The following is a 27,796-nucleotide window of genomic DNA, read 5'->3' as shown; positions in this document are numbered from 1 at the left end:
TTTCCATTCAAAATAAGGTGGGCAGAACAGTGGAATTTATCCAGAGAAACATAGAAAACATAGAAAATAGGTGCAGGAGTAGGCCATTCGGCCCTTCGAGCCTGTGAGGTAATGCATTTGGGCAAGGCCAACAAGGCAAAGGAATACACAATAAATAGTAAGACACTAAGAAGTGTAGAGGAACAGAGGGACCTTGGACTGCTTGTCCACAGATCCCTGAAGGTAGCAGGACAGGTAGATAAGGTGGTTAAGAAGGCATAAGGGATACTTGCCTTTATTAGCCGAAGCACAGAATACAAAAGCAGGTAAGTCATGCTTGACCTGGATAAAACACTGGTTAGGCCACAGCTAGAGTACCCCGTGCAGTTCTGGTCTCCACATTATAGGAAAGATGTGATTACACTAGAGAGAGTACAGAGGATATTTACGAGGATGTTGCCTGGACTGGAGAATTTTAGCTATGAGGAAGGATTGGACAGGCTGGGTTTGTTTTCTTTGGAACAGAGGAGCCTGAGGGAGACCTAATTGAGGTGTATAAAATTATGAGGGGTCTAGATAGAGTGGATAGGAAAGATCTATTTTCCTTAGCAGAGGGGTCAACAACCAGGGAGCATAGATTTAAAATAATAAAGATTTAGAGGGGATTTGAGGGGAATTTTTTTCACCCAGAAGGTGGTGGGGCTGGCGGGGGATGGGGAGGGGGTTCTGGAACTCACTGCCTGAAAGGGTGGTAGAGGCAGAAACCCTCAGCACATTTAAAAAGTACTTGGATATGCACTTGAAGTGCCGTAACCTACAGGGCTATAGACCAAGAGCTGAAAAGTGGGATTAGGCTGGATAGCTCTCGGTCAGCCGGCACAGACACGATGTTCCGAGCCGAATGGCCTCTTTCTCTGCTGTAAATTTCTATGATTCTGTGATTCTAAATCGCATGTCTTGCGAATAATTCATGAGCTGGCATGAGAGTTTAGGTGCTTACATTAGATTTTATACGATAAATTACTATAACTGGAGCAGCTAGCCAACAATACACAACGTCTAGGTGTCAGCCCTGGCTCAGTGTCTCTCTCTCACCTCGGAGGCAGAAGGTTGTGGGCTCCAAAGACTTGAGCATAAAATCTCGGCTGACACTCCAGTGCAGTACTGAGGGAGTGCTGCTCTGTCAGAAGTACAATCTTTCAGATGAGACGTTAAACCAAGGCCCCATTGGCCTTCTCAGGTGGATGTAAATGATTGCCCAGCTTACTTTGAAGAGCAGAGACCTGGTCAATATTTCGCCCTCAACCACCATCACTGAAACAGATGATCTGGTAATTATCACATTGTTATTGGTGGGAGCTTGCTGTGCGCCATTGGTGGCAGTATTTCCCAACTTTGTAACAGTAACCACACTTCTAAAGTACTTCATTGGCTGTAAAGCGCTTTGGGACATCCTGGGGACGTGAAAGGCGCTATAGAAATGGAAGTCTCCCTTTCAATGATGCCCAGGTGCAGGTCTGCCTGCTATTGACACCAATATAAGGTGCAGGGACAATGGGCTCGACTTTCCACCACATCGCTGGGCTAGTGCCCATAAATCGCCCAAAATGGCCTGCTAACACTCATTTTGACTGAAAAATAGAAAGTTGGGCTGGAACATCGGTGAAAAATTGTCCTCCCAACTTTCGGCTCACATCGCCGAGGTGATCGCTCGCACACCACCGGGTGAATCTTTCGGCACATCGCCGGGCTCATCGCTCGCAGAGAACATCACTGGAGAATCATTGCTTTTCCCTGGCCTTCCTCACAGAACTCAGCCCTACAGACGCCATTTTGGATGTCGGAGGAATGGAGAAGGCTGCTAAAACAAGGGGCTTATAATTTGTGAGTTATTTAAGGGTGTTTTACAGATATATCCACTCATATTTATACTTACATTTATAATTGCATTTATTTTAGTAGAAAGGACAGTTTAGTAGTATAAAGGACATTTCTATCAACAGTGATAGTAATAGTGATAGTGATGGGGCCTGAAGCTTCTCTACCATTACTTGTAACTGCTCACATGCTGGCGTCTGATGTGGAGTTAAGTGAAAGGACCAATCGAAGAGGTGGCAGACTATTGCAGAGGTGGAGGAGGCGAACGTACAGCCGACGAACTTACAGGGAAAAGCAATCTTACCTCAACTTGTCTGATAACGCGTGACTTAGGAGGCTGCGCTTCCGGAAGGAGGTCATCGATGAGATATGCCAGCTCATCAAGGGGGATCTCCAGCCTCCCAGCACCATCTGGACCACACTGCCCGTTGAGGTAAAGGTTACTGTGGCACTATTCTTCTATGCATCTGGATCCTTTCAGGCTTCAGCCAGCAACATCTGTGGTATCTCTCAGACCACACACTGCTCCATTCGACAGGTGACTGAAGCCCCTTACGCTCGCAGGATGGACTTTACAAGCTTCCCTCTGGCCAGGGAGGCACAGAACGGGAGGGCTTTGTGTTTCTCGAGAATAACAAACTTCCCCAAGGTATAGGGAGCAATAGACTGCATGCACATCACCCTGAAAGCCCCATGACAGAACACGGAGGTGTTTCGTAACCGCAAGGGATTCCACTCCCTGAATGTGCAGCTCATTGTCCACCACAACCAAATAATCATGGCAGTAAATGCTACATTTCCAGCTAGCATCCATGATGTTCACATCCTGCGTGAGAGCGCTGTATCTGACCTGTTTGACAGTCAGCCAGAAAGGTTGGATGCTGGGGGATAAAGGATATGGCCTTGCCAATTGGCTCCTGACCTCCCTGCATAATCCCCAGACGGAAGCCAAAAAGTGTTACAACGAGTCACATAGCTTCATGCAATATCGTCGAAAAGACAATTGCAATGCTGAAGCAGCACTTCAGATGCTTGGACCACTCTGGAGGCAGCCTACAGTACCACCCGAACCAGGTCGCTGAGTTTATTGTGGTGTGCTGCATGTTGCATAACCGAGATATAAGGAGAGGACAACAATTGCCAGTTAAGGCTGCTGGTCCACCTCTGGAAGAAATAGAGAAGGAAGAAGCAGATGAGGAGGAGGAGGAGGAGGAGGCTGGTGAGGACCTCGGAGAGGACAATCAGCCTGGCGATGAATCCATGGTCCCACCCCCCTCCGGAAGAGTGGAGAAAGCCCGTGGGAATTACGCAGCTGCAAAGCTGTTGTGTCAGCAGCTATTAAATGAACGCTTTGCATGAACTTACATTGGGGACAGTGACAGTTACAGTTACAGTGAGACAACAGTTGCATTTGTGGTGAGTTACGTTTTACCCTTGCCTGCTCTGGCCTGACCATTGTTGTACAACAGTTGCATTAATGTTTTAACTAAACTTAGTGATTATAAGACAATGCACAACATTTGTAAAATTCAATGAAACATTTTATTAATTTAACAAAATCATTTTTATCAACCGCTGCCCCCCCGCCCCCCCCCCGCCCCGCACTGTAAACCAGCAAATGAATGTAAACACAGTAACAACGATATTAACAGCAATATAAGATAAAAATAACAAAAACAGCAATAACAACAAGAAAAATTACACCCCCCCCACCCCGCCCCCGCTCCCGACGTGAGGCCATGTTTCCCTCCAGATCCTGGTCCCCCCATGTGTCCTAGCCCTACCCGCCCGTTTTTGTCCTTGGGGAGCGAGATGAGTCTGGCATGCAGCGGGCAGTGGCAAGACTTCCTGCCGTGGTGGTGGTGATGGTGGTGCGATCGGCTGTTGCGGGGGTGTTAGAGGTGAATACGAAGCTGGGCATTGTCTTCATAGTCAGAAGGAAGTGCTCCCTCCTGACTCGCTTGAGTGCTTGGGCTTGTGCTTGGACCAATCACAGCACCTTGGGGTGCAGTGCCGTGCTCAGTAAACAACGCATGCCGCAAGGCATTGGTGGCGGCGGTCAGTGCACGCATCTCCTCAAGCATCTGCTGCACTACCTCCGCTTGGGCAGCAGACACCTGGGAAATGTCCCGCGTGAACTGAGCAAAAGCCTGGAGATGCTCGCACCTTATCGCCACCGTCTCCTCGCACAGGGAGATCAAGCCCTCCAACCGATCGTCCATAGGAGGCGAGTGCTGAACTCGCTGACCCGACCTCCGTGGGGCCAGTGTGCGCACTATTATGTGCCTTGGCATTGCTGGCTGCACGCTGCTTGGTCCCGGTATCTCTTCAGTCACAATAGCGAAATGCAAAGTGGCCTCAGGTTCATCCCCCTTTATGGGCTCCATAACATATTCCTCCTCCTCCTCCTCCGGTTCGGTGCTCGTATCCTCCTCCTCCTCCTGTTTGTCACCACCCGTGGTGAATGACACCTGCATGGGTGCAGGTGTAGGTGTTGCCTCCACTTGCGCCTCCTGTTGACCATCAAAGCACAACTGAGCTTATGAGAACAGAAGGGTACACATTACCGAGAGACGTCACATATTAATGCATCATGTGGATTTCACTGCTCCAGAAAGCTGTCGCGGCTGCATCAATCGCAGATGGACAGAATAAGGGGGTGAGGGTTTATGGGGGGCGCACAGAGAAGGGGACAGCTGGCCAGGTGACCTTCCCCTGCTCTTTATTGCTTATGTTCTTATGTTGTTAACCTGAGAGTAGGACAAAGGCTGCATGCAGCAAGTGACATGATTCGTATATTGCATTATAATTGCATGACGTGACATTACTTTAAAACTGTTTGAGACATTACTCATGTGATGCATAGCAGGGTTCCACAACACCACGGGTGGTGGCCGAGCGACTCTGCGTACCCACAAGCGCGGCTGCACGCTCCTCAAGGTCAGTGAGCTGCTACACCTGAGCAGGACCCCCTCCGGTGCACCTCTGTTCTGACCGGTTGTTCGATATCTTCTTCTGCGAACGGGAAAAGAGCATGGCATAAGCCCTACCCACCAATGTTTGTCCCTGGGGACTGAGACAAGTCTGGCGTGCAGTGGGCAACAGCAAGACTTCCGGCCGTGATGGGGGTGATGATGGCGCGATCAGCTGTTGGGGGTGTTGGAGGGGACGATGAAGCTGGGGCATTGTCTTCCGAGTTGGAAGTAAGTGCTTCCTCCTGAGTCATACAGGAGGGCGGGTATTACTGCAGCCCTGTCGACCATGAGCTTGGTGGCAGTTCTGAGGGCCTGGTCTTCAAACACTCTTTTTCCTCAGGCAGCCGAAGGCGCACTGGAGGCGGTGTTGAATCTCGTCATTAATGTCTGCTCTTGTTGATAAGAGGCTCTTGAGGTATGGGAAATGGTCCATGTTCCAGGGCCATGCCCGGACCGGGGTCAAACAGGGCTGCGTCATCACCCCAACCCTCTTCTCAATCTTCCTCGCTGCCATGCTCCACCTCACAGTCAACAACCTCCCCGCTAGAGTGGAACTAAACTACAGAACCAGTGGGAAGCTGTTCAACCTTCGCCATCTCCAGGCCAGGTCCAAGACCACCCCAACCTCTGTCGTCGAGCTACAGTACACGGACGACGCCTGCGTCTGCGTACATACAGAGGCTGAACTCCAGGACATAGTCAATATATTTACTGAGGCATACGAAAGCATGGGACTTACACTAAACATCCGTAAGACAAAGGTCCTCCACCAGCCTGTCCTCGCCGCACAGCACTGCCCCCCAGTCATATTTATAATTACAATCTTCATCAACACAATATAAAATCTGGACTTACTCTTGCTGAAACGACCAGGCTGTTCCAGCACTTCCGGCACTGGTGAGGCCGCCTCACCTCGTGGGACCCCAAGCAGACGATGTCCGCTATTTGCGCCCAAATGTTCCGGCACGCTCGGGGTGGAGGTTTCCCACTGCCATCCCGGGTTCATTCGGCACTTTCTGGACAAGGGCCTCATCGGAAAAGGGCTTTGCCCTCTTCACACCCCCCTCCACGCTGTCTGATGAAGACATCTCTTGTTTTTATTTTCTTCCAATCTATCTCTCGAACTGGTTTTATCTCTTTTTTCTCCATTTGCTTCTCTCTCTCACTCAGCTTTCCTTCTCTCCTTTCTCTCTCTCTCTCTCTCTCTCCTCGTCCACAACGGCCTTCTGCGCATGCACCTGACCTCCCGACACGGGGGAAAAGCTGGCCACCAAAAAAAACACATGCACAGAAGGCCGTTGCTCGGGAAGTTTTGCCTTCCACATCTCTGGGCCTGTTTCACATCGCTGGGCTTCGCTGGACTATCGCTTCATCCATTTCACTTTGCTGGGCTATCACTGAGCCGAAAGTCATGTTGCAAACAATGGGCGATGTACCAGTGATCATGAAGGCTGACACATCGCCAAGGCTGGAACATTGGCCATTTTTTGGGCGATAGCCAGCAAAGTGGAAAGTCAAGCCCAAAGGGCGGTTGCTCACTCCGCTGAAAGGGTTGCCTTGTATTGGGGCTGATCCAATGATGCAGGGCCGCCCCTTCTCCGGGATGGAGGAAGGTTGCGAAGGAGAGTTGCCTCGGGAAACTGTCACTCGGAGATGGGGGCGGGCGTAGTCATGTGGCCGCACCACCTGACAGCCGAAGCGCTGGGGTAGATGGGAAAGAGCGCGCGATGTGGCGGCGCCATCCACTGAGCCCGGAGCACGCGCAGTCTGATTGTCCCGGAGAGAGGGAGGGCGGCGGGAGAGCGGCCCCGCGGGAGGGAGGGAGGCAGGGCCCAGAGAGAGGCACGGAGCACCGGGGGGGTCCCAGAGAGGGACACGGGGCTCCGGGGGGTCCTAGAGAGGGACACGGGGCTCCGGGAGGGCCCAGAGAGGGTCATGGGTCTCCGGGGAGGCCCAGAGAGGGTCACGGGGCTCGAGGGCGGGGAGAGGGTCACGGGGCTCGAGGGCGGGGAGAGGGACGCGGGGCTCGGGAGCGTGGAGAGGGACTCGGGGCTCGGGGGCGGGGAGAGGGACACGGGGCTCTGGGGTGGGGAGAGGGACGTGTGGCTCGGGGGCGGGGAGAGGGACTCGGGGCTCGGGGGCGGGGAGAGGGACTCGGGGCTCGGGGGCGGGGAGAAGGACACGGGGCTCGAGGGCGGGGAGAGGGACGTGTGGCTCGGGGGCGGGGAGAGGGACGCGGGGCTCGGGGGCGGGGAGAAGGACACGGGGCTCGAGGGCGGGGAGAGAGACGTGGGGCTCGGGGGCGGGGAGAGGGACGTGGGTCTTGGGGGCGGGGAGAGGGACACGGTGCTCTGGGATGGGGAGAGAGACACGGGGCTCGAGGGCGGGGAGAGGGACACGGGGCTCGGGGGCGGGGAGAGGGACACGGGACTCTGAGATGGGGAGAGAGACACGGGGCTCGAGGGCGGGGAGAGGGACACGGGGCTCGGGGGCCCAGCTGGCTGCTGGGGAGGGACACGGGGACCGGACCGCGCTGTAACAGAGCGGCAAAGACCCGCCGGGAGACGTCTCCACACAGAGGGATTGCCGCCGCACTGGGCGCTTCTGCCCCTCACTGCAAATGACCCCGCCCCGCCTGAAACCTTTATTGTTGATTGGCTGGCTTCTTCCCGCCTCTGTCCCCTATTGGTCGGCGATAACCAATGGGTTCCGGGCTCACGCGGGGACAGTTGGATTAAAATCTGAAGCTGTTCCCGGCGGCGTGCTGTCAAACCGCCCGTTCTCCAACAGCAAAAGCGGCACTTTTTACAGGTGACTCCCGGCACCGTCCATGGGGCAATTTTATACATGGAACATGGCGGGAGTTGGCATCGCTGCATTGGGCCAAAGGCAGTGTGTGTGAAGGCAGGCGGGCGCTGGGCTGGAGCGGGATTGGATTGTTGGACGGACAGTGATTGGGGAATCGATGGCAGCAAAGGACAGAGTGAGGCCTTGTTGAGGAGCCTGTTGACTGAAATCTCCTGGTGGAAGATGTAGTGTATGCAGCACTCAAATCACTGACGCCACACGGTCTGGTGTTGTAGTAACTGCTGTGACCTCAGTCCTTTATTGTGTAACTCCAGAGTGTCTCTCAGGTGTGGTGGGCAGCCTTTTATACTCTGTACCTTCAGGTCTCCCACCACAGCGCCCTCCGTGGTGCACCATTGTACTTATACATTTAATGTACCTGGACAATACACAACATCTCACTCACCCCCAGCTCCAGAAGCCATTGCCGGTGACCTCGGCCTTGTTCGTCCTGGTTGATTTGTGAGTGTGAGTCCATGAAGTCCATGACCATCCACTTCCCTCTTCTCCCCCATGTAAAGGTTATGCTTGCGATCCGGTGCAAGTCTGTGGTATTTGCAGTCCTTACATGGCTGATGAAGTACACAAGCATAAGCTCCAACAGAAAACAGGTCTACATGGACAGTACATTTGTATGGAACATATAATATGTGGTACAGATGTTGCAGATACACTGAACAGTTATTTAATCCCAGCTCCTCTGGGTGAAGTGCGGTGGCGGTATACTGCCCCTTTTTGCCCGAGGTAACAGGCTGCGCTGAGACAGGGTATCACAACTAGTGCGTTGCCTCTGTTCTCAGAAAGTGATCGATTAGTGGCTCATCTGCAGCCGCTGAACCATTGCATGAATCACATAAATCGAGAATCGCATTGGTCCATTAATCATGTTAGTCTCGGCTCCATTTACCCTTTTATTGCACCTTGTGGTATTAACTCTTTTCGTAATACATATCCCTTATTTTAAACACAGGACCCATTCAGCGTCAAAATATTAACTCTTATCATAACTCACATCATCAGACTAATCACATTGCTCATTTAGACTCGATCTTGCCTTACAAAAGTCTCTTTGTGGGGCCCACCACGGTGTAAAGCCCTTTTAAGACTCTCGGGTGCATGTCCCTTTTAAGACGCTATCTTGTGGTTCCTACGAGGCTTCCCTTGGGCGGCGCCATTTTAGTTGCTCTGCTTGTCTTTGTCTGCAGAGCTCTGCTGCCACGAGTCTCGCCACCATCTTGAGCTCGCTGACATGACGTTTCACTCTCTGGAATAGAAGGATTAAAGAGGAAAGAAGAAAGGAAAATGGCCAAGACAATTTGATCGTGGCTCTTTGGATTCGATCAGTCATGGTCCCTGTGAGAGCGGCCTCCGTATTTGCTGCCGTATCCGCCGCTCTGGCTCTTGTACCCACCCGAGTAGCTGTCGCGTTCCCCCGAGTCATACCTGCCACCGCCGTAGCCTCCGCTCCGGCCGTTGTCCCGGTAACTGCCGCCTCTCCTCTGACCACCGTAGCCGCCACCACTGCCGCTGCTGTCCCGGCCTCCACCGTAGCCGCGACCACCACCTGACTTTTTCTCCGTGTGGACGCCCCCCCCCCCACCACCCCCGGATTTGTCGGCCATCGATGGATTTCCCGTTCATCGCCTGCAGCGCGTCACCTGCTCACACCTCAGCGATCGGCCCGCACTTGAAAAACTGCTCGATCAGGGTCTGCTCGTCTGTGTGGGGATTTCTCCTCCAGCTCGGTCGGTGCTGCTCTTTGGGAACCCGGGGAACAGCAGTCTGTGGAGGAATGAAGTCTTTCCAGCTCCCACAGACCTTCCCCATTCATCTCCTGCCGAGAAGTGTCGGCCCATCGCCTGCAATGACCCACAAAGGTAAACCGTGCGTCTCGCCCCCGTGAGATACCTGCCAAGAACAGGTATCAGTTCCCTGGTGTAGGAACGCAGCTTTGCCGTGACCGGGACCAGCTTGGGTCGTGCAGCTGGGTTGACCCACAGTTTATCAATAGTTTCCTGACTCATCAACGACGGACCCGATCCAGTATCCACTTCCATACTCACTGGGACTCCGTTAATCTTGACTTCCATAATCACTGGGGGCGAATCGTCGGTACACGTGTACAGTCCAAATAACGCCTCACCTTCTTCTGCCTGCTCCTCGCTGGAAAATGAACCCTCTACCCTCTCCTCAGCCACACGGTGAGTTAGGTTTCTTTTACACACACACTGAAAGTGGCCTTTCGTGTGGCAGGTATTGCACAGACACTCCGCAAACCTGCACCGGTGAGTCCCATGGCTTCCTCCGCAGTGCCAGCATGGTGCTACTCGATTAGCCCCCCTCGGTGGACTCTGAGTTCCAGGACCCCGAGATCCGTGCTCTCTGCCCTGGGCAGAGCCACGTTCTGTAGTTTTGTCCGTGGTGGGCGCTATCCTGTGGATAGTGCCTGCTGGGTTCGAGACCGTGTGGATCATCTGCTGGGGCTGCACGTCGAGGTCATAATTGCCCGGCTGATGTTGATGGTTTGCTGCAGGCTGACTGTAGGTTCAGTGGATAGCAGCTTGTGGAGGAAACCCTCATGTCCAATCCCCATAACAAAGACGTCTCGCAACGCGTCGTCAAGATGTGTGCCAAAATCACACGGCGCCGCGAGTGTCCTGATGTCCGCAGCATATTTAGTGACATCCTGGCCCTCGGGTCTGCAGTGGTGGTAGAATTTGTGCCGGGCCGTGAGGATGCTCTCCTTCGGTTTCAGTTGGTTACAAATGAGTTCAACCAGCTCCTCATATGACTTGTCCTTGGCGCTCGCGGGTGCCAGCAAATCCCTGACGAGACGGTAAACCTCATCACCACAACTGGACAGCAATATTGCCTTATGCTTCTCTCTCAGTGCGTCCGTGTTCCCCGTCAGGTCGTTTGCTGTAAAGTAGTACTCGAGCCTTTCCGTAAAGGCCTCCCAATCATTGCCCACCGTAAAATCCTTTAACGAGCCCAGAGTAGCCATGGTTACGGGAAGCTCGTCCGTGTCCTCATCGTCAATGTGGTGTATGTAGCACTCAAATCACTGACTCCTCGCAGTCTGGTGTTGTAGTAACTGCTGTGACATTAGTCTTTTATTGTGTAACTCCAGAGTGCCCCTCAGGTGTGGTGGGCAGCCTTTTATACTCTGTCTCGCAGGTACTTTCAGGTCTCCCACCACAGCGCCCTCTGTGGCGCTCCATTGTAACTATACATTTAATGTACCTGGACAATACACAACAGATGGGAGCTGGGATTCCGGGCCGGCCTGAAGCCCTCACTTGTTCATACAATCCGGGAAAGCTCATTAGGATCCTGCACTGGATTGCAGCACTTGGCTCACATTTCAATAATGAAAGCTCCAAAGTGGAGAGAAGTTCTGTAAGTTGGAGGTGTGACAATCAATGTACATTTTCACATTGCACACAGCACATTGTTCTGAGTGACTGCTGGCAACATGCTCGGCATCGATGTTGGAATCAGTCCCATTTCTGCTGATCTGTGGAGTCCTTTATTGGGGAAGAGGAAGGTAGTGATTTTCCTCATTAATCAGCACGGCTGGGATTGTGTTGGGATGTGGTCTTCTGATAATGGGGGACTTCAACTATCCTAATATAGACTGGGACAGTAATGGTGTAAAGGGCGGGGAGGGGGAAGAGTTTTCAGGAGAACTTTCTTGACCTGTGCCTTTACAGCCCAAATAAAAGAGAATCCAAAAGTCTTCTCCAGGCAAATACATAGTAAACGGGCAGTAAGTGGTGGTGCCTATTAGGGACCAAAATGGAGACCTATGCTCGGAGGCAGCGGGCACTCAATGAATACTTTGCATCTGTCTTTACTAAGTAAGAAGATGCTGCCAAAGCCATAGTGAAAGAGGAGGTAGTTGAGCTACTGGATGTGATAAGCAGGTACCAGAAAGGCTGGATGTACTTAAAGTAGTTAAGTCACCAGGACCGGATGGGATGCATCCAAGGATGCTGAACATAAAAAATAGGAGCAGGCCACCTGGCCCCTCGAGCCTGCTCCACCATTTAATAAAGATCATGGCTGATCTGATCATGGGCTCAGCTCCACTTCCCTGTCTAGTCCCCATAACCCTTTATTCCCTTATCGCTCAAATATCTGTCGATCTCCACCTTAAATATATTCAATGACCCAACCTCCACAGCTCTCTGGGGTAAAGAATTCCATCGACTTACAACCCTCTGAGAGAAGAAATTCCTCCTCATCTCAATTTAAAATGAGCAACCCCTTATTCTGAGACTATGTCCCCTAGTTTTAGTTTCCCCGATGAATGTCAAATTTAGGGGCAATCAAAATCAGTAAAAACCTGTTGATGTTTAAAATGCAGGTGTTTATATCGGGGGAAGTAAAGGTGCTTACTGTACCATTCACACTGGGGCATCCAGTCTGTCTGGATTCAAACCCAGATAAAAGGGCAACTTTCCCAATCACTGCACCAAATCCCAATCCCTGACCCCACCTCGACTCCCACCCCCAACAACCAATCCACAAACCACAGCCCACCCCACCCAACACCCCAACCCCCACTACACCCAACACCCCAACCCCCACCCCACCCAACACCCCAACCCCCACCCCACCCAACACCCCAACCCCCACCCCACCCAACACCCCAACCCCCACCCCACCCAACACCCCAACCCCCACCCCACCCAACACCCCAACCCCCACCCCACCCAACACCCCAACCCCCACCCCACCAACACCCCAACCCCCACCCCACCCAACACCCCAACCCCCACCCCACCCAATACCCCAACCCCCACCCCACCCAACACCCCAACCCCCACCCCACCCAACACTCCAAGCCCCACCCCACCCAACACCCCAACCCCCACCCCACCCAACACCCCACCCAACACCCCAACCCCCACCCCACCCAAAGCCCCAACCCCCACCCCACCCAACACTCCAACCCCCACCCCACCCAACACCCCAACCCCCACCCCACCCAACACCCCAACCCCCACCCCACCCAACACCCCAACCCCCACCCCACCTAACACTCCAACCCCCACCGCACCCAACACCCCAACCCCCACCCCACCCAACACCCCAACCCCCATCCCACCCAACACCCCAACCCCCACCCCACCCAACGCCCCAACCACCACCCCACCCAACTCTCCAACCCCCCACCCCACCCAACACCCCAACCCCCACCCCACCCAACACCCCAACCCACACCCCACCCAACACTTCAACCCCCATCCCACCCAACACCGCAACCCCCACCCCACCCAACACCCCAACCCCCACCCAACACCCCAACCCCCATCCCACCCAACACCCCAACCCCCACCCCACCCAACAACACAACCCTCACCCCACCCAACACCCCAAAACCCACCCCACCCAACACCCCAACCCCCACCAAACACCCCAACCCCCATCCCACCCAACACCCCAACCCCCACCACCCCAACCCTCACCCCACCCAACACCCCAACCCCCACCCCACCCAACACCCTAACCCCCACCCAACACCCCAACCCCCACCCCACCCAACACCCCAACCCCCACCCCACCCAACACCCCAACCCCCACTCCTCCCAACACCCCACCCCACCCAACACCCCAACCCCCACCCCACCCAACACCCCAACCCCCACCTCACCCAACACCCTAACCCCCACCCAACACCCCAACCCCCACCCCACCCAACACCCCAACCCCCACTCCTCCCAACACCCCACCTCACCCAACACCCCAACCCCCACCCCACCCAACGCCCCAACCCCCACCCCACCCAACACCCTAACCCCCACCCACCACCCCCTGCCCTCTCCCACCACCCTAGAATGTTGAGCATTCCTGGTTCCTTTCAGAGATTCAGCAAGTACTCGAGGTGGGACTGACCAGAACTGGACACAGTACTCGAGGTGGGACTGACCAGAACTGGACACAGTACTCGAGATGGGACTGACCAGAACTGGACACAGTACTCGAGGTGGGTCTGACCAGAACTGGACACAGTACTCGAGGTGGGTCTGACCAGAAGTGGACACAGTACTCGAGGTGTCAGATTCCAGAGGTCTGGACTAATAATCCGAAGATGTGAGTTCAAATTCCACCACGGCAGTTTGAGAATTTTAATTCAGTTAAAAATAATTGATTAAATCTGGAATAAAAAGCTGGTATCAGTACTGGTAACCATGAAGCTATCGGGTTGTCGTAAAAATGCAACTGGGTCACTAATGTCTGTCAGGGAGGAAACTTGCCGTCCTTACCCGGTCTGGCCTGTATGTGACTCCATTCCCACAGCAATGTGGCTGACGACTGCCCTCTGAAATGGCCCCCAAGCCCCTCAGTTATATCAAACCGCGACAAGGAAGCATAATAGGAATAAAAGGGGACGGGCCACTCGACTTCAACCTACGCATCGGAGTCAGACACGACAAAGACACACCCAGCCCAGTCGCCCCGCAAATTCCCCCTCACTAACATCGGGAGACTTGTACACAAGTTGTGAGAGTTGCCCCACAGACTAGTCAAGCAACAGCCTGACATGGTCATACTCACAAAATCACACCTATCAGTATTGGTAGGAGTAACCAGCGCACAATCCGTGTGGAGACAAAGTTCCATCTTCACACTGAGGACCCCCTTCAGCGAGTTGTGTGGCAGTACCACCGTGCTAAATGGGATCGATTCTGATCAGATCTGGCAGCTAATAAACTGGGCATCCATGAGGCTCTGTGGGCCATCAACAGCAACAGAATTCTATTGCAACACAATGTGTAACCTCCTGGCCCGGCATATTGCTCAGTCCACCATTACCATCAAGCCTGGTGACCAATCCCGGTTCAATGAGGAATGCTAAAGAGCATGCCTGGAGCAGCACCAGGTATACCTGAAAATGAGGTGCCAATCTGGTGAAAATACAGCACAGGACTAGTATAGTATAGTATTAGGCAGGCCCTCGGGATCCAGGGTGACCTGCTTCCACACCAAAAACAAAAAAGTTCTCAGGTGTTTCCAGGAGGGACCTGACATTCCAGGCCCCGAACTTCATTTTGAAGGCTGGAAGATGCCTGTGTGAATTATTTTAACGTGGAGTGGCTGTTGTACACCAGCCACCACATGGGCTTGACAGAGCAAGGTCTGTGTCCAGTGGCAAGAAGGTCCGAGACAACCAGAGACCAAGCTCCGCTGCACGATCCAAGTGCACACACATACTCCGACTGTCCCTGGGATTCATAGCATGCAGTGTGGGTCTCACAGCCGCATTGTTGGCCCGTGCTGCACCTTCCGTGGGCCCCGACCCCGCTGCTGGTACTCGCTGCACCACTCCTGGGCCTCGACTCCGCTGCTGGGCCCCGACCTCGATCCTGGGCTCTAACCTCGATCCTGGGCCTCGACCTCGATCCTGGGCCCCGACCTCGATCCTGGGCCCCGACCTCGATCCTGGGCCTCGACCTCGATCCTGGGCCCAGACCTCGATCCTGGGCCCCGACCTCGATCCTGGGCCCTGACCTCGATCCTGGGCCCCGACGTCGATCCTGGGCCCCGACCTCACCGCTCCTGGGCCCCGATCTCGATTCTGGGCCCAGACCTCGATCCTGGGCCCCGACCTCGATCCTGGGCCCTGACCTCGATCCTGGGCCCTGACCTCGATCCTGGGCCCCGACCTCGATCCTGGGCCCTGACCTCGATCCTGGGCCCTGACCTCGATCCTGGGCCCCGACCTCGATCCTGGGCCTCGACCTTGTCATTCATCCGCCGCTCTCTGCTTCCGATTGGCAGCCCCGACCTCCGCTCCATATCGATGCTGGTCCTGACCTCTGCTCCATGTTGGTCCCGACCTCCGCTCCACAACGTCTGCGATCGCTGACCCCCGCTGGTCCCGACCTCTGCTCCCCAAGACCAGCGGCGGGGTCGGGACCCAGGTGCAGGGGGAGCGGTGAGGCCCGGAGATCGAGACAGCACAGGACTACGCGCATGCTAAACAGCGTATGTAGCAAGCTATACGCCGAGCCAAGAGATCCAACAGCCAGTGGCTTTGAGGAGTCAGGAGCTGAGTCACTTGTCACAGAATACCAAACCTCGGGCCTACTCTTGCAGCCACCATATTTCTGTGGTTGGTCGTTAATTTTCTGGTCAAGGATGTTGATGGGATATTCGATGATGGTAATGCCATTAAATGTCAAGGGGAGGTGATTGGACACTCTCTTGTTGGAGATGGCCATTGCCTGGCCCTTGTGTGGTGCGAATGTTCCTTGCCACCTATCAGCCCAAGCCTGGATGTTGTCTAACTAGACGGATATAGTGCCACACACACGATGGAGGGGGTCCTCAGTTTGAAGACGGGACGTTGTCTCCTCAAGGACCAGTTGTTGTTGTCGTGCCGAGCCTGTTGCGGTTTCAGATTCCGGTTCCCCTGCTGGGAATTGTTCACTCCCTGCTGAGTTAGCTGCGATCTGCTGGTTTCTGCTGGTCCCCATCCTGCTCTGGATTCCGTCCCACTGCTGCCCAATGCCCTTTGCTCAGCGGCTTTCTGCCTTTCCTTCTCCGGGATTTATTCCCTTCCTTTCAGTTCTCTCGCCCCTTCGTGCTTTATCTTGGAGCTCCCTGCTGTGGGCATCAATGCTAAAGTCTGACAGTGCTGCACTCACAGTTTCTGGCAGTGTCGGCCTGTTTAATGCAGGACTATCCAGTGGGGAATATAGTAACTCGTTGGCTGTAAAGCACTTTGGGACATCCGGAGGTGGGGAAAGGTGCTATATAAATGCAAGTTCTTTCTTTCACTGTACACAGTGATGCTGGCACATAGGCCAAATTGTGGTCATTCCCAGCCTTCAATCCCATTCACCCATCACCACTGAGACATTGGGACAGGCGACCAAACACTTGGTCAAAGAGGGAGGTTTTAAGCACCATTTCAAATGTAACTCTGGCTGGTGGGGTTTCTCAGGCCTCAGGTAACCCACCAGCTAAAGTGAGGCTTGGACTGCTGGATCCAGGAGGTAAGTGTAAAGGCAATAGTCCCTGCCTCACCCACCCACTGCCATCGGAAACCTTCCCCGATTCCTCCGATTTCCGCCCCCACCACGAGGCCTCCGATTTCACCCCCGAGGTCTCTGATTTCCCCCCTCCCTCGCCCTCCACATTTCCCTTATAATGTATGTTCACTTGTAAATAAAGGCCTTGTCAGCCATGACCGTATTGTGGACGATCAAATTGACATCATGTCATTGACGGAGACATGGTTGAGGGGTGATGAGACCTTTCCCCTCAGTGAAGTTTCCCCACCTGACTATACGTACCACCATATTCCACGGTCACACCGCCGCGGTGGTGATGTAGCCCTTATATCTAAATCACACCTCGGTCTGTCTCCCTACTCCTCCGGCAACTTCTCCTCCTTTGAGCAACTCACCTTGTTCCACCCCTCACGTCTCTCTTTTAAAATCCTTATTCTGTACCGTCCACCCAAATACCACACCAATTTTCTCAATGTGATATCTTCTCTGCTCTCCTCCCTCTGCCTCTGCACCGAGCGACTTCTCATCCTCAGTGATTCCAACCTCCATCTCAACTCATCTTGCTCTCACTCCTCTGAGTTCACTGTCCTCCTTTCCTCCCTTAATCTCTCCCTTCATGTCAACTCCCCCACCCATATACACGGCCACCCCCTCGATCTTATCATCTCACGTGACCTCGCTATCCCCTCTGTAACCATCACCGATGAGGGGATCTCCGACCATTTCCTTATCTCACTCTCGACCCATTTTCCCCTGCCTGCTCCTAAACCCACTTCTTTCTGTATCCACTCCTGGGAAAAACTCTCCCTCAAGTCCCTTACCGCTGCACTTTCTAATTCCCAACTACCTGGCCTTTGGCGTACTATTCTCCAAGACATCTCTGCAGATACTGACTTACTGAATCACACCCTCTCCACCACCGTTGATGCCCTTGTCCCCCTACAATCATTACACTCTCTCACCCAAGTCATTCCCCCTGCTATACCCGTCATCTCCGTTCCCTTCAATGCAAGGGACGCAGACTTGAACGTCTTTAGCAAACAACTGGTCTATTCATCCATCACCAGATTTGGCAGATCATATAAAGCACCACCGGGTCCTGCTCTCCATTACTAAAACCACCCACTATTCTAACATCACCCAGGTGGCAAAAATAACACCAGTCTTCTCTTCACCACTAACCATCTCCTCAAACCACCCTCCCCTGCCTCCTCCTCCCTCACCTCCAACAATAAATGTGAGGAGCTCAGGACTTCTTTGTTAAAAGCTCAAGAACATCCGTTCACCTGTTTCTGCTTTTGATTCCCTCCCTCCCTCCCCCGGCCCACCAGACCTCACTCCCTCCCCCCTCCGGCCCACCAGACCTCACTTCCTGTCCCCTCCCCCGGTCCACCAGACCTCACTTCCTCTCCCCTCCCCCGGCCCACCGGAGCTCACTTCCTCTCCCCTCCCCCGGCCCACCGGACCTCACTTCCTCTCCCCTCCCCCGCCCACCAGACCTCACTTCCTCTCCCCTCCCCCGGCCCACCGGACTTCACTTCCTCTCCTCTCCCTTGACCCACCGGACATCACTTCCTCTCCACTTGCCCCCGGCGAACCTAAATTTGTATAGTTCTCTCCTATCTCCCCTCTTGCCCTCTCTCAGGTCATCTTGTCAATGAAACTGACCTCCTGGAAACATAGAAACATAGAAAATAGGTGCAGGAGTAGGTCATTCTGCCCTTCGAACCTGCACCACCATTCAATAAGATCATGGCTGATCATTCACCTCAGTATCCCTTTCCTGCTTTCTCTCGATACCCCTTGATCCCTTTGGCCGTAAAGGCCATATCTAACTCCCTCTTGAATATATCCAATGAACTGGCATCAACAACTCTCTGAGGTCGGGAATTTCACAGGTTAACACCTCTCTGAGTGAAGAAGTTTCTCCTCATCTCAGTCCTAAATGGCTTACCCCTTATCCTAAGACTATGTCCCTGGTTCTGGACTTCCCCAACACCGGGAACATTCTTCCTGCATCTAACCTGTCCAGTCCCGTCAGAATTTTATGTTTCTTTGAGATCCCCTCTCATCCTTCTAAACTCCAGTGAATACAGGCACAGTCGATCCAGTCTCTCCTCATATGTCAGTCCTGCCATCCTGGGAATCAGTCTCGTGAACCTTCCCTCAATAGCAAGAACGTCCTTCCTCAGATTAGGAGACCAAAACTGAACACAATATTCCAGGTGAGGCCTCACTAAGGCCCTGTACAACTGCAGTAAGATCTCCCTGCTCCGAAACTCAAATCCCCTAGCTATGAAGGCCAACATACCATTTTCTTCATCGCCTGCTGTACCTGCATGCCAACTTTCAATGACTGATGTACCATGACACCCAGGTCTCGTTGCACCTCCCCTTTTCCTAATCTGCCGCCATTCAGATAATATTCTGCCTTCGTGATTTTGCCACCAAAGTGGATAACCTCACATTTATCCACATTATACTGCATCTGCCACTCGTTTGCCCACTCACCTAACCTGTCCAAATCACCCTGCATCCTTTTCGCGCCCTCCTCACAGCTCACACCGCCACCCAGCTCAGTGTAATTTGCAAACTTGGAGATATTACACTCAATTCCATCATCCAAATCATTGATGTAAATTGTAAATAGCTGGGATCGCAGCACTGAGCCCTGCAGCACCCCACTAGTCACTGCCTGCCATTCTAAAAAGGACCCGTTTATCCCGACTCTCTGCTTCCTGTCTGCCAACTAGTTCTCTATCCACGTCAGTACATTATCCCCAATACCATGTGCTTTAATTTTGCACAGCAATCTCTTGTGTGGGACCTTGTCAAAAGTCTTTTGAAAATCCAAATACACCACATCCACCGGTTCGCTCTTGTCCACTTTACCAGTTACATCCTCAAAAAATTCTAGAAGATTTGTCAAGCAGGATTTTCCCTTCATAAATCCATGCTGACTTAGACCGATCCCATCACTGCTTTCCAAATGTGCTGCTATTTCAGCTTTAATAATTGATTCCAACATTTTCCCCACTACTGATGTCAAGCTAACCCATCTATAATTACCTGCCTTCTCTCTCCCTCCCTTCTTAAAAAGTGGTGTTACATTAGCTACCCTCCAGTCCATAGGAACCGATCCAGAGTCGATAGACTGTTGGAAAATGATCACCAATGCATCCACTATTTCTCGGGCTACTTCCTTACGTACTCTGGGATGCAGACTATCAGGCCCCGGGGATTTATCGGCCTTCAATCCCATCAATTTCCCTAACACAATTTCCCGCCTAATAAGGATTTCCTTCAGTTCCTCCTTCTCACTCGACCCTCGGTCCCTTAGTATTTCGGGAAGGTTATTTGTGTCTTCCTTCGTGAAGACAGAACCAAAGTATTTATTAAACTGGTCTGCCATTTCTTTGTTTCCCATTATAAATTCACCTGAATCTGACTGCAAGGGACCAACGATTGTCTTCACTAATCTTTTTCTCATCAATATCTATAGAAGCTTTTGCAGTCAGTTTTTATGTTCCCAGCAAGCTTCCTCTCATACTCTATTTCCCCCCTCCTAATTAAACCCTTTGTCCTCCTCTGCTGTATTATAAAATTCTCCCAGTCCTCAGGTTTGCTGCTTTTTCTGGCCAATTTATATGCCTCTTCCTTGGATTTAACACTATCCTTAATTACCTATCCGCCGTCAACCCTTTAAGTATCACTCGCCAGTCTATTCTAGCAAATTCACGTCTCATACCATCGAAGTTACCTTTACTTAAGTTCAGGATCCTAGCCTCTGAATTAACTGTGTCACTCTCCATCTTAATAAAGACTTCTACCATATTATGTTCACTCTTCCCCAAGGTGCCTCGCACAACAAGACTGCTCTCTCAACCCTATTCCTACGAAATCGCTGACTACCCAACGTTCCTTCCTGGCTCCCATGTTGGCAGATATTGTTCATGGTTCTCGCTCCGGTATTATCCTCCTTTCCTTCAAATCTGCCGTCATTACCCCTTTCCTCAAAAAAACAACCCATGACCCCTCCGTCCCTCCAACCTCCCTTTCCTCTTCAAAGTTCCTGAACATGTTGTCACCTCCCAAATCCGTGATCATCTTTCCCAGAACTCCTTGTTTGAATCCCTCCAATCAGGTTTCCGCCCCTGCCACAGTACTGAAACTGCTCTTACCTCGCTCACACATCACATCCTCATTGACTGCGACAAAAGTAATCTTTCCCTCGTCTGCAGCTTTGACACAAAATTCTGCTCCAACACCTCTCCAACATCATCCAGCTGGATGGGACGGCACTCGCCTGGTTTCATTCCGATCTTTCCAGCCGTAACCATAGAATCAAGTGCAATGGCTTCTCTTCCCGATCCCACACTGTCACCTCTGGTGTCCCCCAAGGTTCTATCCTTGGCCCCTCCTATTTCTCATCTACATGCTGCCCCTCAGTGACATCATCCGGCAACACAAGCTGAGTTTTCACATGTACGCTGATGATACCCAGCTCTACCCCTCCTCCACCTCTCTCACCCCTCCACCGTCTCTATACTATCGGACTGCTTGTCCGACACCCAGCACTGGATGAGTAGAAATTTCCTCCAATTTAATATGGGGAAGACTGAAGCCACTGCCTTTGGTTCACGTCACAAACTCCATTCCACTGATGCGACCTCTCTCCCCGACAGCTGTCTCAGGCTGACCAAGTCTGATCGCAACCTCGGTCTCACGTTTGATGATGAATTGAGCTTCCTACCTCATATCCGTTCTAACACTGACTGCCCATTTCCACCGTCGTAATATCGCCCGCCTCCGCCCTTAACTCAACTTATCTGCTGCTGAAACCCTCATCCATGCCTTTATCACCTCTACACTTCACTATTCCAATGCACTCCTGGCCGGCCTCCCTCGTTCTATCCTCCATAAACTTGAGGTCTTCCAAAACTCTGCAGGCCGTGTGTGAACTCGCAGTGAGGCCCACTCACCCATCTCCCCTGTGCTCGCTGACCGATATTGGCTCCCAGTTAAGTAGCGCCTCGATTTTAATATTCTCATCCTTGTTTTCAAATCCGTCCTTGGCCTCGCCCCTCATTATCTCTGTAATCTCCTCCAGCCCTATAATCCCCCAGACCTCTGTGCTCCACCTATTCTGGCCTTTTGAACATCCCGATTTGAAATACTCCGCCATTGGTGGTGGTGCCTCCAGCTGCCTGGGTCCTAAGCTCTGGAATTCCCTCCCTAAATATCTCCGCCTCTCCACTTCATTCCTCCTTTAAGACCCTCCTTAAAACCCACCTCCTCAACAAAGCTTTTGGTCATCTGCTCTAACATCTCCTTATATGGCTCGCTGCTAAATTTTTGTTTTCTTTGATAACAATCCTGTGAAACTCCTTGGCATGTTTTATTATATTAAAGGCACTATATAAATATTTGTTGTTGTTGTTGTTGATGCTCCGTCCCCAATCACTCCCCCCACACTTCCTATTTCCGGCCCCGTTCCTTTCCCCAATATTCCGCCCCTGATCCTTTCACCCCCCGCCCTGCCCCGATATTCCGGCTCCAATCCGTCCATCCCCCGAAAACTCCGGCACCAATACTTTCACCCCCCCCACCCGACACCCTTCCAGCCCCCGACCACACCCCGTTCCCCACCCGATCCCTCCCTCCATCCTCTCTGCGGCCTAGTGCCCCAGGCCTACCCGCCCACAGCCTCTCCATCTGTCTGGCTGCCGGTGGAAAGCAGAGTTTTGAAATACAAACCAGGCCCTGCAGTTAAATGAGGCAGGGCCTGTGAGAAACCCCTTCTCCCGGGTTTCCCCATCACTTTCTAGCCCCTCCTCCTCCATATTAAAATTCCGGCCGAAGAGAAAACCCAGGAATGTCACTGCGTTTCCTCTGACCTCTTGGAAATGTTGGACATTGCCTCAACGGCAATAAGATACTTGGGTTTGGACTTCTCGTCAATCACGGTATCATTGAGGACACCAATTTACCGCAGTGTTTGTCTGTCTGTTGAGAAGCTCCGATTGCAGCGTTTCCCAAACCCTCTACAGCGAGTCACTGGACAATCGGGGACTCATCAATCAGGCCTCGAAACCAACTTTCCACAAACGTATCGTCAGCAACAAGTCCCACACCACTGAATGATTTAAAAGCTCCCCAAAGTAGGCAGTTTTGTTCCTCGCTTCTCCTGGACATATTTATTTGTTTTATCTCCCAGAGTTGTTCCAGCCTGTCCTCCCACCTTCCCCGAACGATTAACTTCATCCACCATCCCTTATTATTGATTGAAATATTAAAATAAATTCGTGGGTGTGTGAGTGAGAATCTATGTCAGCCGTTAAACAACCCACCCGGGGATTGGGTAAACCCACAGCGGTACTCCCCCAGGACTATTACACAGGTCTTCCACCACCAAACAACACGTTAGCAGGTATAACAAACCCAACACATTCACGGCCCAGATACTGGGGACAAAGACACAGCTCCTCATAGAATCATAGAAAGTTACTGCACAGCAGGAGGTCATTTGGCCCATTGTGGTCTGTGCCATATCTGGGAGTTCAGGTCTCCAGGCAGGGTAAATGGAGCCTAATAGCACTTTCCAGCTCTTGGTCCGTAGCCTTTAGGTTACAGCACTTCAAGTGCACATCCCAGCACTTTTTAAATATGATGAGTGTTTCTGCCTCTACCTCAGGCAGTGAGGCCCAGACTCCCACCACCCTCTGGTTGAAAACCTTCTCCTCAATTCCCCTCTAATCCTTCTGCCAATTACTTTAAATCTATGCCCCCTGGATATTGACCTCTCTGCTAAGGGAAATCGGTCCTTCCTATTCACTCTATCTCGGTCCCTCATAATTTTACACAACTCAATCAACTCTCCCCTCAGCCTCCTGAGTTCCAAACAAAAACAATCCCAGCCTTTCCAATCTTTCCCCATCGCTAAAATCCTCCAATACCAGCTCCACGTGGGCCCCAAATGTTGGCTATTGATCGGCTGTGATACTCGGATCCCAGAGGGAGCCTTGTTCCAAAGTCTAGATGTTTATTACACGTATTACACAAACTACAATACAAGAAGGAATGGAGTTAAAATGCAATGGTTCTAACAGTGAGACAGTGAATGAGCTGTGGGTCTACAACCTGACTCATGCCACAAGGTTACGAGATGATCAATCCGGCAGCGGCCTTGCTTCGAGGGAATCCAATTCTACTCCCAGAGTCCTCTAACACGGGGTCATGACCTTTTTGCTGCTGAGGCCCCTCCCGTGTTATAAACATCCCACCGATCCCTGTAACACAACACAAGGATTGTTTCTGTACAGTAATTAGTTCCACAATTAAACATATATATTTATTATTATTTTTGTTTCACTAACTGAATGTGAAACTTGTTGCTGGTGCTGAGCAACAATTCTGTCAGGGCCTGGAGACCTGAACTCCCAGATATACAGGAGAAGGACTCCCTCTGCTCCATTTACACGGCCTACGGACAAGTTAGGAGGGAGATTTCAGGCAATAAAGGGAACTGGTTTCACGGAGGGAAGACGCTGGGGAAAAGCAAACTGTGATCGAGTAACCGTGAGGAAGAATCAGTCCCAAGGTGAGGACCCCTCTGCTAAACCCCCTGACATGAGGCCGTGTATTTCCCATGTGGTAGTTGGTGGTGAGTGAGCCTGGTAAATGGCCCTGGATTTAAACACCCAGAACACCAAGGTGGCTGACACCCTGCCATCGGCCCTGTGTAACCCCACCCACCGTGCTGAAGGCAGCTGCCCCATCTTATGGCTAAAGGGGAAACTCTGAGACTGGGGAGGACAGCCGCTGGAGGCATTGCCTGGAGACTGAACCAGTGAGAACCATCCCAGTGCTCAGTACTGGGAAACGGTCCCGGGACGCTGGGGAAACTCCAGGGGGACACTTGGACACATTTGGGGGTCCGTAACCCTTGGTTCTGTCAACATGCCCCTAAACTCTCTGCAGTCAGGTCAGTGAGTCTGTCTGTCAGGGAGAGAGTTTGGAATCCGTATCTGGGGCCTGTATTTGTTTGTTGACACTGGTTTACTGGAACCATTGATCTCTCAGTTACCCCTCCCCCATTCTGCTCCGGCACTGCAGTGTCCGGCTCGAAGTGAATGTGTTGGTGTCTTTAACTGTCACAGTTCCTCGAGGGATCTGAGGAATCCCAATTCCTGCTTTACTCTCCCTCCACATGTTGCCTTTCTTTGTATGGAGCTGCCCTCAGTATCACATGACTTTAATATTGATTCTAAGGGGCCACTGGGCTCGGAGACTCTTGTTCTGCTTTTCTTTATATTCGGGAGATTGAACAGTTGTGTGACAGAGACTTTCATCACCCCGTGCCTGTAAATCCCGATGTTCTGTTGGGGACATTTTGCAGTCGAGGCAGAAAGTATCAGGTGTGACCTCGAGAAACACAATATAAATGGAGCGATAGTTTAATCTGCTTCTCCTTGTTCACCAGACCCGATCATATAGACGGCTCACTGAAGGGGAATTGTGAGTGGGTGGGTTCCCTACCCCGGTGTGGTTCAGGGCGAGGAACACTCGGGGACTGTGTTAAAGTGAATAAACCAGAGACTGAAACTCTGCTCAATGGGAGATATTTATAGCTGCAGTTCCTGGGGCAGCCACTGGGTGGAGCACCATTCTGGGTCCACTCACTGATGTGGAACACCAGCTTCAGTCCGTGGAAGCCTTTTTATGGTGGACCCCTCGACACCTTCTCACGGACCCCCAGGGGGCCGCTCACCCCCGGTGGGGAACTCCTGCTCTAACACACTAGATTTCACGTCGGCCTTATACTGGTTCAGCCCCAACTGGAGCACTGTGTCCAATTCTGGGCCCCACACGTTAGGAAGGATGTGAAGGCCTTCGAGATAATGCAGAAAGATTTATGAGAATGGTTCCAGGAATGAGGGACTTCAGTTACGTTGATACACTGGAGAAGCTGGAGTTGTTCTCCTTGCAGCAGAGAAGATTGAGAGGAGATTTAATAGAGGTGTTCTAAATATGAGTGGTCAGGACCGAGTAGATCGAGAGAATCTGTTCCCATTGGCAGAATGGTCGAGAACCAGAGGACACAGATTTAAGGTGATTGGTAAATGAACCAAACGTGACGTAAGGAAAAACTTTTTTACGCAGCGAGAGCATGCAGAAAACAGGCACAGACTGCGGAAGGAGCGTGCGGCAAACCAGTCCCACCCACCCTTTCCTTCCCACCTGTGACAGAGACTGTAATTCCCATATTGGACTCTTCAGTCACCTAAAACTCACTTTTAGAGTGGAAGCAATCTCCCTCGATGTCGAGGGACTGTTATGATGATGATGGTTATAATCTGGAACGTACGGCCTGAAAGTGTGGTGGAGGCAGACTCAATTTTATCTTTCAACAGGGAGCTGGAACAGTATCTGAAACAAAACAATTTTCAGGGTTACGGGGAGAGGGCGGGGGAGGGGGACTAGTCGAGAGTCAGCACGGGTTCGACGGGGCCAATGGCCTTCTTCTGTGCTGTAACCATTCAATGATTCTATGATGGACTGCATCCCAGAGTACTTAAGGAGGTGGCCTTGGAAATAGTGGATGCGTTGACAGTCATTTTCCAACATTCCATTGACTCTGGATCAGTTCCTATGGAGTGGAGGGTAGCCAATGTAACCCCACTTTTTAAAAAAGGAGGGAGAGAGAAAACAGGGAATTATAGACCGGTCAGCCTGACATCGGTAGTGGGTAAAATGATGAAATCAATTATTAAGGATGTCATAGCAGTGCATTTGGAAAGAGGTGACATGATAGGTCCAAGTCAGCATGGATTTGTGAAAGGGAAATCATGCTTGACAAATCTTCTGGAATTTTTTGAGGATGTTTCCAGTAGAGTGGATAAGGGAGAACCAGTTGATGTGGTATATTTGGACTTTCAGAAGGCGTTCGACAAGGTCCCACACAAGAGATTGATGTGCAAAGTTAGAGCACATGGGATTGGGGGTAGTGTACTGACATGGATTGAGAACTGGTTGTCAGACAGGAAGCAAAGAGTAGGAGTAAATGGGTCCTTTTCAGAATGGCAGGCAGTGACTAGTGGGGTACCGCAAGGTTCTGTGCTGGGGCCCCAGCTGTTTACACTGTACATTAATGATTTAGATGAGGGGATTAAATGTAGTATCTCCAAATTTGCGGATGACACTAAGTTGGGTGGCAGTGTGAGCTGCGAGGAGGATGCTGTGAGGCTGCAGAGCGACTTGGATAGGTTAGGTGAGTGGGCAAATGCATGGCAGATGAAGTATAATGTGGATAAATGTGAGGTTATCCACTTTGGTGGTAAAAACAGAGAGACAAACTATTATCTGAATGGTGACAGATTAGGAAAAGGGGAGGTGCAAAGAGACCTGGGTGTCATGGTACATCAGTCATTGAAGGTTGGCATGCAGGTGCAGCAGGCGGTTAAGAAAGCAAATGGCATGTTGGCCTTCATAGCAAGGGGATTTGAATACAGGGGCAGGGAGGTGTTGCTACAGTTGTACAGGGCATTGGTGAGGCCACTCCTGGAGTATTGTGTACAGTTTTGGTCTCCTAACCTGAGGAAGGACATTCTTGCTATTGAGGGAGTGCAGCGAAGGTTCACCAGACTGATTCCCGGGATGGCGGGACTGACCTATCAAGAAAGACTGGATCAACTGGGCTTGTATTCACTGGAGTTCAGAAGAATGAGAGGGGACCTCATAGAAACATATAAAATTCTGACGGGGTTAGACAGGTTAGATGCAGGAAGAATGTTCCCAATGTTGGGGAAGTCCAGAACCAGGGGTCACAGTCTAAGGATAAGGGGTAAGCCATTTAGGACCGAGATGCGGAGGAACTTCTTCACCCAGAGAGTGGTGAACCTGTGGAATTCTCTACCACAGAAAGTAGTTGAGGCCAATTCACTAAATATATTCAAAAAGGAGTTAGATGAGGTCCTTACTGCTAGGGGGATCAAGGGGTATGGCGAGAAAGCAGGAATGGGGTACTGAAGTTGAATGTTCAGCCATGAACTCATTGAATGGCGGTGCAGGCTAGAAGGGCCGAATGGCCTA

At 51.9% G+C, this 27,796-nt stretch overlaps 1 long non-coding RNA gene across 1 annotated transcript in view; it reads right to left on the bottom strand.

Annotated features, from left to right (window-relative positions):
• LOC139263087 (uncharacterized) overlaps positions 1–27,585 on the bottom strand; it is a 132,347-nt gene extending 104,762 nt beyond the window's left edge. The window contains exon 1 of the long non-coding RNA XR_011593039.1: positions 27,440–27,585. This is a non-coding gene — a long non-coding RNA (uncharacterized lncRNA). The remainder of the gene's footprint in view (positions 1–27,439) is intronic.
• Between the last annotated feature and the right edge of the window lie 211 nt (positions 27,586–27,796).

Source organism: Pristiophorus japonicus, chromosome 4 (assembly GCF_044704955.1).
Source record: "Pristiophorus japonicus isolate sPriJap1 chromosome 4, sPriJap1.hap1, whole genome shotgun sequence".
In the NCBI taxonomy this organism is placed as follows: domain Eukaryota; kingdom Metazoa; phylum Chordata; class Chondrichthyes; family Pristiophoridae; genus Pristiophorus; species Pristiophorus japonicus.
The sequence above is the reverse complement of the archived record's forward strand: the minus strand, read 5'-3'. Positions and strand labels throughout refer to the sequence as shown.